Source organism: Canis lupus, chromosome 22 (genome assembly GCF_048164855.1).
Source record: "Canis lupus baileyi chromosome 22, mCanLup2.hap1, whole genome shotgun sequence".
Lineage (NCBI taxonomy): Eukaryota > Metazoa > Chordata > Mammalia > Carnivora > Canidae > Canis > Canis lupus.
Window position 1 is genome coordinate 12,105,758 of NC_132859.1, and position 15,237 is coordinate 12,120,994.

The window sequence follows — 15,237 nt, forward strand, 5'->3', positions numbered from 1 at the left end:
CTCTTGAATAACCAGTGGGTCAAAGAAGAGATCAAATTGGAAATTAAAAATAAAGTCTTCAAACACACAAAAATGGAAATACAATATAAGAAAATCTATGAGATGCTGCAAAAGCAGTTCTAAGATGGAAATTTATAGCTATAAATTCATTAAAAGAAAAATCTTAAATAAACAATGTAACCTTACATTTCAAGGAACTAGCAAAAAAAATTAAGCTCAAGTTAGCAGAAGAACAATAAAGATTACAGCAGAAATAAACGAAATAAAGAGGAGAGAAATAGGAAAAAAAACGCAACTAAGAGCTGCTTTTTAAAAAGATAAACAAATTTAACAAACCTTTAGCTAAAGTAAGAAAAAAATAAAAATCAAATATAAAATCTGAAATGAAAAAGGAGATATTATAAACAATATCATAGAAATACAAAGAATCATAAGAGACTTCTAAAAATGAGTTAGGGACAAATGGGACTAACTAGGGGACCATGGAATCAGGCTCAGAAAAATCCCAAAATGTGGAGATGAAAGGAAACCAGAGAGAAATAAACCAGACCTCCTGTCCCAGGTGCCAGAAATGGGGTCCTTATAACAGCTGCTTGTGACCAACAAAGAATTACCAGATCCTAAAGAGTAAGTAAGCCATTAAAGATGTCCGCACTAGTCCTTACTCAATGGTGATATCAATAGATACGTTAAAAGAATTTAGGTTCTCTGGGTGGCTTCAATAAAAGACCAACCCTACAAGCCCTCAGTGGCAACCCTATCAGGAACCCCTTCTGAGAGCTTTCTCTGTATCTTTACTTAATAAACTTCCATTGCTTTACTCACTCTCCTTTGTCTGCCAGATTTGTTCTTTGACTCCAGGAGACAAGACTAAGCTCTCTGGTATCAAAAATATATGCCAACTAATTGGATAATTTAGAAGAAATTGATAAAGTCCAAGAATATGCAACCTACCGAGGCAGAATCATAAAGAAATAGAAAATCTGAACAGTTTAGATAAATAATGTATAAGAAGTTTGAATAAGCAACCAAAAACTTCCCAACACAGAAAAGCCCAGAATTAGATGGTTTAACAGGTGAATTCTACCAAATGTTTAAAGAAGAATTAGTGCCAATCTTTCTTAAACTCTTCCAAAAAAATTAATAGAAGAGGGAATACTTTCAAATTCATTTTGTGGCCAGCAAGTGTTGCTTTCAGACGAAAGTCAGATAAAACCACCACAAGACAGAAAACTATAGTCAATATCTCTGATGAATATAGATGCAAAATTTCTTGACAAAATACTAGCAAACAGAACTGAAAAGCACATTAGAAGGATCATGCATTCATAATCAAGCAAGATTTACTATTGGGATGCAAGGACAGTTCAATATACACAAATTGACAAATATGATATATCACATTAATAATATGAGGGATACAAATTATATAATCATTTCAATAGAGGCAGAAAATTGCATTTAACAAAATTCAGCATTCTTTTATGATAAAAACTAAACAAATTGGGCATAGAATGGACATACATCAAAACTATATATATAGAGTGTATATATACACTAACATCATATTAAATGGTGAGAGGTAGAAAGCTTTCCTGCTCAGAAAGGAACATCTCTCACCACTCCTTTTTAATATACTAATGGAAATTTATACAGAGAAATTAAGCAAGGAAAAGAAATATTCAAATTGGAAAGGAAGAAGGAAAACTGTCTCTGTTTGCAAGTGACATATTATGTATAGAAAATCCTAAGAAACCCCTCTGCACACACACACACACACAAAACCTCTTAGAACTAGTGAATGAATTCAGTAAAACTGCAGCATGCAAAATCAACATACAAAACAATGTTACATTTCTAAACACTACAAAAAATTATTTGAAAAAGAAATTAAAAAACAATCCCATTTATAGTAGCATCAAAAATAATTTAAAAATGAGGGATAAATTTAACCAAGGAGGTGAAAGATCTACAAACTGAAAACTGAAAAGCAACGATAAAAGAAACTGAAGAAGACACATATAAACAGAAAGACATCCCATGCTCATGGATCAGAATAATATTAAAATATCCATACTACCCAAAGCCACTTATAAATTCCATGCAGTCCCTATCAAGATTCGAATGGCACTTTTTACAGAGGTAGGAAAAACAATCCTGAAATTCATTTGGGACCACAAAAGACCCTAACTAGTAAAAGCAATCCTGAGAGAGAACAAAGTGGAAAGCATCACACTTCCTAATTTCAAGCTATATATGAAGCTTGGTATGGTATGGTACTAACATAAAACAGAAATGATACTAACATAAAAATAAATAAACCACTAGAATAGAATGGAGAGCACAGAAATAAGCCCATGCATATATAGTCAACCAATATTTGACAATGAAGCCAGTACTGCTCAGTGGAGAGAAGACTGTCTATCTTCAATAAATGGCCCTGGGAAAATTGAATATTCTATGTAAAAAATGAAACTAAGCCCTTGTTTTTACCACTTAAAAAAATTAACTCAAAATGGATTAAAGATTTTAAAAACTGAAAATTATAAAACTAGAAGAAAACACAGAAAAATCTCTTTGACAGGCATCTTGGCAATGATTTTTTCAATATTTTTATACATTAGAATAAGAAATAGCTGTTAATGTGAGTTACATAGCCTAAAATATTTGTGATAGCTAAGTTACTAAATCATGGATTCTTTCAGAGGATTTCTCTATCTTTCCTGTGGAAGACATGAATAATTTATACATGTAAGCCTCAAAACGAGAGGACACTTTCCCCTTAACCTGAGTATTATTGACCAGGAGATATTTAAAATTGAGAAAGAATAAACAGTTACATTTACTACTGTTATTGTTATTATTATTAATAGGTAAAGATATTCCTGACGACTTTCATCCCAGAAGAAAATATTCATTCTTCCTAAGTCTAAAAATCCTCATCTAAATAAATAAATAAATTAATTAATTAATTAATTAATTAAAATAAAATAAAATAAAATAAAATAAAATAAAATAAAATAAAATAAAATAAAAATCCTAAAATTCCTACAAGAGATTAGAGGCACTGACAAAGCATAAGACTGCCCTACCTATAAGATAAATGTTCCCTTTATCACTCACTCACTAGGAATTAAACTTAAAAATCAGTATTAAATTATATATGTCTAAATGTTTTAAATATTAATTATAGATATGACTTAAATAGCAATTTTACAACTTTTTATTTGCTGCTTTCCAGATGAATAAAACCTTTACCAATTGGAGATGAAGCACTTTAAGTACTCAAAAGCGGGTGTTTAGCATATTGCTAGGAGACCACATTCACATCCTCCATAATAACAGCAGTAATTATGCGCTTCCTGGTGCAGGGCATTAGAAACACTGCCAGTTATGTCTCAGCATGCCACAGAATTAACTCACACAATCTTGATCATCTATTTCAAGCAGCTCATCTGCCAAGCTGACCTATACTGTAATCAAACTAAATTGTATACTTTTGCTACATTTGCATTTTATTTTCAATTTTCATACACACACTTCTCATTCATTCTCTGAAATAGCCTTGCTGTAAGACTCAGTAAATGAATTTTCTCCCCTCAATTTCCAGTTCAATAAAAAAAGCATAAAATTTCTGAAAGTTAAAAAGTCCTAGTATATCTATTTCATTTTTTTTAGATTTCAGTGAAAAACCTTCACAATTCATATTTCCTCTAGTAAAGACAATTCTCTAAATTATGCCTTTAGCATTTACATTGTTTGAAAGAACTAGTTCATTTTTGCCAATTGAGTTCAAGTCCTCAAATTATTTTTTCCAAGGATTTTATTTATTTATAAATAAAATTCACGAGAGACAGAGAGACAGAGACACAGAGACACAGACAGAAGGAGAAGCAGGCTCCATGCAGGGAGCCCGATGTGGGACTCGATCCTGGGACTCCAGGATCACACCCTGAGCCAAAGATGCCTAACTGCTGAGCCACTCAGGCATTCTGCAAATTATTTTTTAATAATACCTTTAGGTGTTAGTACTCAAAATTTTGAGGCATTAAGTGTCCTTTTTACTCGTAGGTGAGACTGTTGTCTTAGAGGCACAGCATTCCCATTTTATGAAAATGTTCAACCCCTCTTTACCTTACTGCTCTTATTTGTAAGAGAAACATAATACTTAGCTCTCGGTGTTGTTAAAGATGATAATTTGATAAATGTATGTGAAGCATTTAGTAGTGTAGCAAAATATAGATGACCAATAAATAGCCAGTACTACAACTTTTTATTTCTGTTAAGGAACACAATATACATTTTCTCTCTCCCATTCCTATCAGCCAGTAGACTTAAAATAAAAGTTTGTGTGCATGGGTGAAAATTAAATGTATATGTAGAATTTCATAATTAAAGTTTACTGTTCATTCATAGCTATAAATTTCCTTATGATTGATATGTTGAGTTTTTTAAAAGTAATCCTTAAAATTTCTAAGGAGTTTATACAACAATTCTAGCTTTCATGCTTCAAATAAGCCTCCTTACTGTGGCTGACTTTAATCATGCTGAACAGCATACTAGGCTCTCTTACTAGGAAGGCTAATATAATGGCACACATATTTCTTTTGAATAATCCCTGAGATCAGGTCCTCTGAGGTTAAATGCCCTAAATAAACAATATGGCTATACTGTGGATGATTTTGGAGTTTTTTGTTGTTGTTTAGTTTGTTTTTGTTTTTTTTTTCCACTAAACATGTTATTGCAGAGGCTGCTCATTGCCTACTTCGGTATTTGTTCTTGTCTCTGGTCCTAGAATATCTGGTGTTAGCTTTAACTGCAGATCTTTGTCTTATGGCCTGGTTACTAAGTTCTGGTCGTTGGCACATACATGAATGTGCTGTGCATCAGCTTCTAGGAAATCTCATAAAAGGTCTTTTCCTCCTTCCCCATCTTTTTCCTGTTACCTAGTATGAAGAACTGAGAATAGATCTTCATCTTCTACCTTGGACTTTGAACCACATTTTAGAGATCAGAACAGAGAGAAAAGCACAAAGTAAAGAAAAAGTAAAGAAAAAAATGCACTAATTCATGGGGCTTGAGCACCAAATACTCTTGGTCTGCTTGTATCCTGATTTCTTTTTTTGTCACTCAAAACTAAGTTTTGGGACGCCTGGGTAGCTCAGCGGTTGGGCGTCTACCTTTGGCCCAGGGCATGATCCTGAGGTCCTGGGATCGAGTCCCATATTGGGCTCCCTGCAAGGAGCCCACTTTTCCCACTGCCTAGGCCTCTGCACTTCTCTCTGTGTGTCTCATGAATAAAAGAATCATTAAAAAAAAAAAAAAACAAACAAAAACTAAGCTTTTTTCTTCCATTAGTAACCCTATGCAGAGTTTACTATATCATGGAGGCAAAACCAACACTTCTATTATGAAATATCTTTATTTTTCTATAACTTTTTTCCTCTAGGACATTTCAGTAACTTTTAAATTTCAATTGCATAGTATTCATTTTACTATGGGGGAAGTTCCAAAACTTGTCTCTATTGTACATTGTTCATAAGAGGATATAGCTTACTTTTTTATAAGTTATAAAATAAACCATATCTTAACTGAAGGGTTAAAACCGTTGAAGGTATTTTTTTAAAGATTTTATTTATTTATTCATGAGAGATACAGAGAGAGAGAGGCAGAGACACAAGGAAAAGGAGAAGCAGGCTCCCCTGGGGAGCTCTATGTGGGACTGGGACCCTGGGATCATGACCTGAGCCAAAGGTAGACAATCACTGAGCCACCCAGGTGTTCCAAAGGCATCTTTTTCCTACCATAATTTGATTAATACCTAACTGCTATTAAAAGGTAGAAAATTAAATTATATTCTTGTCATATTCTCTCTAAAACAAAATTTATCTTCTATTATTTGAGATATTTATTTATAGTTTTCAAAAACATTTTAAATGTTATTACTTGGTTGTATTTGGGGGAAGGTAGCAATATAGAACTTTAGATTACTTGGCATGGTTTCAAACCATAGAAAAAGGCACAGGAATAGCACCTATATTTAGTTTTTCATACCCCATTATTTTTAATCAATTATTTCCTAGTGTAGCTATAGATGGGATTAGCAACAGATTAAAATCTGCAAAAAAAAAAAAAATGAAGCTATAGTAACGTAAACAATTCAAAATGAAATAAACATAAGATCAGTGAACTGTGGGGAAAATTAGAGAAATAAAAGTATAATTGGAGTCCCCAAGGAAAAGAATGAAAGTAGAGACCAAAAAATTGAAGAAAAAATTGCCATAATTTTTCTCAAATTTTGATGAAATATTTAAATTTATATTTATGAAGCCAGTTAGTTGAGAAGTGAACTCTTAGTAGAATCATGCCTCCTGCAGTCACTCAGAATATAGATCCAGATTACAGAAAATGACAAAACTACAGACTGTGTAATCCATAGAAGGTAATTCTAGGTCTCTGAAATTCTGGTTCATCACTGAAAAATGAAAGAACAGACTAACTGATCCCAAATTTTAGTTTCAAATTATATGATTCTGTGTGTACTGCACAAAATGAACATTGGGCATGGCTGTGAAATACAATAAAGCAGAGGCAGTCTATCTGGGAAAGATGTACTATCTTAGTCAAAGCAAAAACTTAATGAAAGAACTGATAAATATTTGATCTCTGCTGTACAATCAAGATTCTATTAGAAGACATTAATATCTTCTGAGTTTGTCATCTGTGAGTCAATGATTGTACTGTAGGAATCTTCCCCTAATCATATTATGTGTTATTAAGTCATTCATTAAAGGACATAATTATTCACACAAAAATGGGTTCACTTCATAGCTTTTAAATGTACTTTATAATATATGATTTATTTTTAATTAGAGGTCATCTGTTACAACTCAGTTTATTAATGCTTAGCCTTTTATGGATGGAAATTGGCTCCAAATTAGCAGTCTCTAAGCCTAGAATCCTCTTCATCATAATATAATCTACTGTAAATGTATTTAACAAAAATTGAATGTAGTTTCTGGGTAAAAAGAACATTTATAGTCCTACTTACCAACTTCATAACCATTATTTGTGAGCAAATCCTATCTTCTTTATGAAACAAAGACATTCATTTAAGTATCCTTAATCTAAATGGAATTATACTACTAAAATTTTTGCTAGCCATTTTGTTATAAGTTAATTAAAAGCTGACATTGAATTTGATTATGTACATTTATAGTTCTCATAAAGGAGTTCCTTTGAAAAAAATATTTAAATTTTATCATGAAATTTGAAGTTTCTTACAAAAAATTTCCAAAGATACTCTTTAATGTTTTTCAAGGCAGCATGGCTCAATGACTTACAGGGAGATTTGATATTTGAAATTCTAATCTCAGCTTTTAATTCACCTATTGGGTGGTGCTGGGCAAGGCACTTAACCTCATTGATCCTTCATCTGTAAAATTGGAAGGGTAAAAACATGGCTGTAAGGAGCTGTAAATAAACATAAGTAGCTATTAAAGAATGAATTCCAACCTTTATTCTATATTAAAAAATTAAAGGAATCTAATTGCTATTGTTTAGCATGAATCATCAACCCTGAAGCAAGCAGTTAACAGAAGTATTATGAGTCATGGACCCTTTGTAAGTCTTTGAAACTCATTAATCTGACACAAAGCTGATGGATTAAATTTTAAAAACTGCACTGATTAAAAACAGATCATAAAAATCAAGTTGACTTCATTATTAAGACAGAACATAAATTCCCAAAACATCAAAAACATTGTAATTCATAATCTGTATCTGTGTTTACACTGATTACCATAAATATGATTTGATGCTTCTTGCAGTTAGCTGGGTCAAGGCAGAATAATTAAGTACATATAGTACATGGTACCATGAACAACATATGTCCAAATCAGGGAAAAATGGATTTTAATCTCTTTGTTGCCACAAAATAAGCAAATAGGGGAAAAATATATATATATATATATATTACCTCAGGACTACCCTTCCCAGTGAGAAGTGCAGGTCTGGTGAGAATCTGGGGAAAAAAGGAAGTTTGATTCAAGGTTCTTCTAAATAAATTGGCATGGTAGTGTCCTCTGTCATAAACTTCTTCTCACTCATCTGAGGTATTTGTGTTGGTTGTGAAAAATTCTGAATTCAGGGCAGCCTGGGTGGCTCAGCAGTTTAGCACTACCTTCAGCCCAGGGCCTGATTGTGAAGACCCGGGATTGAGTCCCACATCGGCCTCCCTGCATGGAGCATGCTTCTCCCTCTGCCTGTGTCTCTGCCTCTCTCTTTGTGTCTCTCATGAATAAATAAATAAAATCTTTAAAAAAAAATTCGGAATTCAAATTAGGTAATTTTGAAATTTAGGAATTTCAAAAACATTGAAAGATTGGCCTAGAGGAGAAAATGACTATTTTTTCCTAGTGGTTTAATTCATGACTTCAAATTTTAACTTACTATGTATTACCATTAACATGTAGCATTCTAATGTATTCATAAAACAGAAGAAAACCACAGGATTTCTTTGCAAGAAGTCAACTACAAACAGAATAGGAGTAGGAGGTCTTCTTTCTATATTCTTTTTCAAAAATTATGAGTAAGATACTGATATAGATCAGAAAAAAAATCTCTTTCCCCATAACTACACATGTCAGGATTCATATTGGTGACAAATCCAGCATTTTCTGTTTGAAAGTGGTAAAATGTCTAACTCTCTATGTGTGCCTGCCATTTTTTATCATACTTGCCTTGATCAGCTCCTCATTTGGGGAAGGATAGGTTTTAGCTACAACACTGATGGTTGTGATTTAAGTGAGAGAGAGAAAGCATGCATGGATTGGTAAAATTCCATTGTGACTTGAGACTCTGGGCAAATATCCAGAGACAAATATCTTCCATTCTCATAGATGGAAACTATAGCTCAAGCCAATGGCTTGAGTATTCACCTAATACATTGAAGACAGTCATCACTCGAAGCAATTATTTCAAAAGTTATTTATATTTGCTTTATTATTTGCCTTTAAGTCTAGACACTAGGAAAATATAAAATTATTAACCAAATTAAGAATGTCACTTGAGATTATTTTGCCAGTAAGTTAAAAAAAAGAAACTACCATTGTAGTGACATAAATCAAACAAAACAAAATGTCATTTCATCTCAAATTCCACATGAGAGTTATGAACCATAGTTTTTGACATAGAAGGTACTATTTCCTTTTTTTATTGTGTTTGAAGTTATAAAAATATGTTTATACTACTCAAATCTTTGTATACTAAATGTTTTATCTTATATTTACTAAAAATCTGTATTTTTCTTCCATAGATTTTCTTACTTTGTGCTTAGAAAGCATACTTTTTAGCATTAATAAAAATGGTAGCTAAAAATTCAATGACATACAGCCTATTGACATAGAATTGTAATAAATTTTAAAAATTATCCTCCTGAAATTACTATCATTTGATATACTTAATTTTTTAAAGATTTTATTTATTTATTCATGAGAGACACAGAGAGAAGCAGAGACATAGGCAGAGAGAGAAGGAGGTTTCTCACAGGGAGCCCAATGTGGGGCTCAATCCGGGGACCCCAGGATTAGGCCCTGAGCTGAAGGCAGATGCTGAACCACTGAGCCACCCAGGCATCCTGATATGCTTTAGTATTAAAATCACCTTAAAATCTGAAATATCATGACTTCTCTAATATACTACACGTATTAAGAAAAAGAATACTATAACCTTAATTTCAGCAAAACTTGATTATCTTGCTTGATATTATACACCTCTGCATTGTCTTTCAAAAGCTGAAAATTCAAAGTCTTTGTGGAGAAGAGGTTAATGATAAAATTAGCCTAATGAATTATTTAAAGCAAACCATAAACCTGATAAACACTAATCTCTTATTAGATAAAATAGAAAGAGACAGGCTTTAGGTTTGCATTGAATTGAGTTCAAATCTCAACCCCTCCCTAAAGCTTCCTTATCAGTAGAGTAGAATGTAATGCTTCACCTTCAGGGTTTTTTAGAAAACGAGAAATAAAAATATAAATAATCTAGCCTAGAATTGATCACATAGAGGATGCTGAACAGATAGTAACTCATGTTCTTACAATTAATACATAACTAGATGTTCACTTAATGAGTTTTGCTTAAGCTCTTGAGTGCTAAGACAGAAAAGGAAGTATATACAGGGAGGTATATACTTTCTATGCCCTTGGGGAGTCTAGACATAAATATTTGTTAACAAGCAAGAAGACTTTTGAGAGAACCTGGGTATTGCCATTTCCCCATCATACAGAGAAAGTCTCTAGTGGAAGAGAATGAAACCACTCTGCAGAGAAAGGCAAATGCCTTTCTACGTGTGTGAATGAAGAAAAACATAGGCCATCTGAGTGTTTTAGTCACTTGCAGATTTATCCCGTACTTCTTGTGGTTTAATAATATTTCATCTATTACTTAAAATCTATGAGCCAACAAAAGCCTCAAATTTTTTTAAAAAAGATTTTATTTATTTACTCATGAAAGACACAGAGAGAGAGGCAGAGACACAGGCAAAGAGAGAAGCAGGCTCCCTGCGTGCAAGGAGCCCGATGTGGGACTAGATCCTATGACCCTGGGCTCACGCCCTGGGCCAAAGACAGATGCTGAACCACTAAGCCACCCAGGTGCCCCTCAATTTTTAACTTAAGCCAGGAGGTTAGGTTTTGACCACTTGCAAAGAAAAAAAGAAAACAACTAAATATTTCCATTAGGTCAATAACATGAACTTGAAGAAAACCTACATTTAAGTACTGACTCAGTTTGTAATAGGATGGAGAAAATCACAACCTCTTGAAATCTCATGGTCTGCATGTATAAACTGGGCTTTGTCAAAATTAAGTACTTTTATTTTCATGATTTCTACTTAAAGTAATTTTTAAAAACTCTTTTTCCTAGTTATCTAGTTACTTACATGCATATAGCCAGGGAACTACTGTTTTTATGTGAGGAAAAGACTGCAAATGCCAAGTTAGCAAAGCAAAACCCACAGAATCAATTCAAGGTTCTGACCAAGGACCTCCTGGTTCTAATTTTACCTTCACTGTGTTATTGTGAGATCACAGGTAAATAACTCAATCTTTCTCTTTTCTCAGAGATGATGATAGCCCGAAATGATCTGTCTACCGATATTGTAAAATACCTTCTAAATGTTTAAGTTTGTTATATTATTTATCTTGATTAAATGTGAAGTACAGAGTTCAAGGGTGTTAAATTTACTGGCAATTATTTCCCAATAAAATAGTATAAAATGTTTCCTTCTGGTTTATCGGGGTTTTATTCTCCTTCATATTCTTGTCCTTTGCTATTGGAATGAATAAATGCCAAAGCTTGTGAGTAATTTAAGACAAAATCACATTATTTTAAAATACAGTATCATTCTTCCTTGAAAATACACCAATTCTGGATTCATTTAGGTCTTTGTGTGGTCTCTTAAATATAGAATATTTTGAGTTCTGCTCTCCTTATGTAATTCGTTTAGTTGGTTGCTACCACGTAATTAATATGAAGCTATTCTATTTAGAGTATTAAAAAAGAAACACATATTTGACAGCTTGCATTTTCCAGTTCAGCTACTAATTAAAAAAAAAAAAAGAAAGAAAGCTCAGCGCTTATTTGAGAATGTCACTTTGTAAGATCTGCACAATGCGCAAGATATATATAATCATTCAGAGCACCAAAAATAAAATAAAAGGTGACATATGCACTATACAGCCTCACCATCATCTACTCACTTAGAGCTTAAAATTTTTTGATAATATGAATATTCTAGAGACAGATCCTGGAATAGGGAAAAGACAATGGACCATGATAGCAAGCTCTGATGTTAATTTTGTATCTGGCAACTTCTACAATATAGGAATTGTTAAGTCTTATCTGGATAGGACTTTCCTAATCTATAAACCAAAGACTTTTGGGTAAATTATTTTTAGTATCCTTTTGAGTAATACATTTTAGAACCCTAACTCTAAGTATCTTATTTACATTATAGAAGGTTTACATTTTTCCAAATATGAAGTAGAACAAAATATAGTTAGTACTCAACTTTTTGGAACATAATATAATCTTTCAATCATGTTACTGATTAATAATTGAAGAATTGCAAATTACTTGAATAAGCAAAAAATTCTTCAATCACCCCAAGTGTCACAAACATATTCATTTACATGAAATTTTTTTCTTACATCAAATAGGAAAAAATGAACATTAACTTTTTTATGAGTGCAGAAGAATTCTCTATTAGGTATTTACTGGTGGTAGCTTAAACAATACACCATTGTGTAAGGAATGTTTTACTCAATACTGTTTATATCCTAGAATTACAATATAGGAATTTATTAAGGAAAATTCAGGTTTGTCATGAAGATTTATAGATAAGGATATTCATGGTTGTATTATTGCAAAATAAGAAAATTTACAAAGGCATAAACTGAAGGAATTTTTTGCTCGCAACACACTGGAGGAGATTTACCTCTTACTTACTTTTTGCCTATTACTCTAGAAATCATCTAGCTGCCTACCTACGTTATAGAATATTTTTTATTTTTGCAAAAAAGGAAATCATATATACTATACTGCTACTTTACATATCACAAATACAGTCATATTTACTCCAATAGCCCTAATGACTATGAGATAAAAATCTCACCGTTGAGTTTAACAACTCTCAGTGGTTCCCAAAGGTAGGCATCATGAAGTCTGCAGTTTTATGATGTTATAAGCAATGACTTAATTACTTTTTTGAGGATATACCTATATAAAGTTGTTTTCAGATACTTGTTACGCATATTCTACACAGTGCATATGAAAAATCATGATTTATAATTTTGAATGATTAGCCACTTGAAGTGATTTTCCCATTTCTATTCCTAAAGTCACCTTGGAAATGTCATTATTATTTAGTAAATTAAATAATATTCTGTTTAAAAGTAAATAAAACTTACTTTTAATAAGGTTATCTTAAGGCTTATGGATGCAGTTAAGTGCCTCATATTTTGTTATAGATAATACAACACCAATAAAAAGGATTAAACTAGAAATAAGTTCACACATTTTAAGAACTATTGTACCAAAATTCCACTGATTTATTTAAGATTAATTTTAACTCAAAAAGGAAAATAAAAAAATCTGAAATTTAAAAGTATATCATTTTAGGAATCTTCTTCATGTTGGAGCCATAGAAATAAAAATTGGAATCAAGACATGCTTCTGATAAGTTGTTGATGCAAAAAATTATATTTCAACACATTATGTATCTCTTTAATTCCCTTGCAGAGCAAGAGTTTTCACACACAGCAGTTGAAAACTAGGTTTTAAAAAGAATTTCTCTTCATAGTAAAAGATTTTTACTCAAAGTTTAATAACATTGTAAAGTTAATAAGATATTGACAAACAAGGTATTTCTACACTTTATCAAAGAACTACTAGCTATTTCAGGGAAATATATGAAAAGATTTGATTCTATGTCAACATAGACCTTTAATGTCCCCACAAATAACTCTGAATTTAATTTTCATAACTCTATACACTGAGAAAATGACCATTTGTCTGATTATACAGATCTTGGTAATCTTACCTTTATCCTTTATCTGCTCAGGAGCTAAGAGAGTGGGCTCTAAAGCGTGAATCACAGCTTCCTTCAGCTGTGGCTCATAGGCAAATGACGGACTCAGCTCTTCAAGCTTTCCTTGTTTTATGGGCAAACTATAAATACTAAAACGTGTTTACAAAAAACATAGTGCATGCATTAAATATGATCATGCAAGCATGTATAAATGGGACTTAGTATACCTCTTGATAATAATAATATGCTCAATAAAATATTATTATATTTTCCTTTAAGGTATTATATCATTAAATCCACATTCTAAATGTAAGCAAATCACTCACAAGCTTTGTAATTCAACTACTATTAGTTATATTTATATACAATACACCTCAGAATCAAATAAAACATATTAATATAATGTGACACCTTCCAGAAACAATGTACACATTCCAGAACAAACACTCGGACCAGATTACAGGTATCCTAATTCATAGGCCACGGTTTATAATGCTTTTCTGCTTGTACTCAAAAAGTTTTATGGCACTAGTGAGCAGCTGCCAGATGCCCCTGAAAGTGAAATCTATAAGCAGATAGGGCAATGGAGCTCAAGTGTAGCTCCTGGCCCAGCAGTATCAGCATCACCTGGAACTTGTTAGAAATGTTAATATTTAGGCCCCAGGCCAGATCTACTAAATCTGAATTCTAGGGGTGAGGTCCAGCAATGTGATTTTGAGCAGGCCTTCCAGGTGATTCTGATGCAGGCTCTATTTTGAGAGCCACTGGTTTACACTAGATACCAGGTCACTGTTGGCTAGAAAAATCTGGCAAAAAATGTTTGTAAATGTTCAGCTCCTGACAACCCCCAGGCCTCGATATCCTCACAAATAGGAAAGATATAGGTTGTTTCACACCAGAAGGGTCAACTTCACCAACCCCCAGGAAGGAATAAACACAAGAAAAATAGAGAAGGAAGATATTCTTCTCAAGATTAAAACAGACCAAAAACTCCAGAATAACATGAAACAACAAACGAGTCAGCCAAACTGAAAAACATATCCCATTGCTAGAGAGGCGAGTCAATACTTTACATTTTTATTGACACTTTTCCCCCAAGTCCATCAATTTTAGAGGAACAATATTTTGAAAATATATAGTAGGGGCACCTGGTTGACTCAGTGGTTGAGCATCTGTCTTTGGCTCAGGGCATGATCCCAGAGTCCTGGGATCAAATCCCACATCAGGCTACCCACAGGGATCCTGCTTCTCCCTCTACCTATATCTCTGCCTCTCTCTGTGTCTCTCATGAATAAATGAAATATTAAAAAAATATATATATAGTAAACTATTTCACTTAGAAACTGGTTAAGTTACAAAAAAATGAGGTGCTTTAATTTGTGAAGTACTGTAAAATGAATAGCATTATGATTTCCTCTGCTGTCCTATATGGTAGCCACAGACCACATGTGGCTTTTTAAACAAAAAATTTAAATTACTTAAAATAAAAAATTTAGTTTCTCACTTCTAATAGTGTCATTTCAAGTACTTAAACAGTTATATGTGGCTAATGGATAGCATATTTGAAAATCCATGTGTGGGACATTTCCATCATCACTGAAAATTTTGATGAATATTACTGATTTAGGCAAATGTCATGATTTATA

General features: G+C 32.6%; 1 long non-coding RNA gene across 2 annotated transcripts in view; it reads right to left on the reverse strand.

Moving 5' to 3' along the window:
- Positions 1–13,701, reverse strand: part of LOC140614428 (uncharacterized) — a 249,357-nt gene extending 235,656 nt beyond the window's left edge. Inside the window, exon 1 of one of the 2 annotated variants that reach the window (XR_012015291.1) lies at positions 13,604–13,701. This is a non-coding gene — a long non-coding RNA (uncharacterized lncRNA). The remainder of the gene's footprint in view (positions 1–13,603) is intronic. The other variant, XR_012015290.1, reaches the window with a different exon arrangement.
- Positions 13,702–15,237: the final 1,536 nt, after the last annotated feature.